This window comes from Bison bison, unplaced genomic scaffold, assembly GCF_000754665.1.
Source record: "Bison bison bison isolate TAMUID 2011002044 unplaced genomic scaffold, Bison_UMD1.0 scf7180017864265, whole genome shotgun sequence".
NCBI classification, from domain to species: Eukaryota; Metazoa; Chordata; class Mammalia; order Artiodactyla; family Bovidae; genus Bison; species Bison bison.
In genome coordinates this window covers 75,481-75,837 of record NW_011494837.1, presented here as the reverse complement: position 1 = coordinate 75,837, position 357 = coordinate 75,481, and positions in this window count along the sequence as shown.

The following is a 357-nucleotide window of genomic DNA, read 5'->3' as shown; positions in this document are numbered from 1 at the left end:
TCATTATCAGAGAAATGCAAATCAAAACCACAATGAGGTACCATTTCACACCAGTCAGAATGGCTGTGACCCAAAAGTCTACAAGCAATAAATGCTGGAGAGATTATGGATAAAAGGGAACCCTCTTACACTGTTGGTGGGAATGCAAACTAGTACAGCCACTATGGAGAACAGTGTGGAGATTCCTTAAAAAACTGGAAATAGAACTGCCTTATGATCCAGCAATCCCACTGCTGGGCATACACACTGAGGAAACCAGAATTGAAAGAGACACGTGTACCCCAATGTTCATCGCAGCACTGTTTATAATAGCCAGGACAGGGAAGCAACCTAGATGTCCACCAGCAGATGAATGGA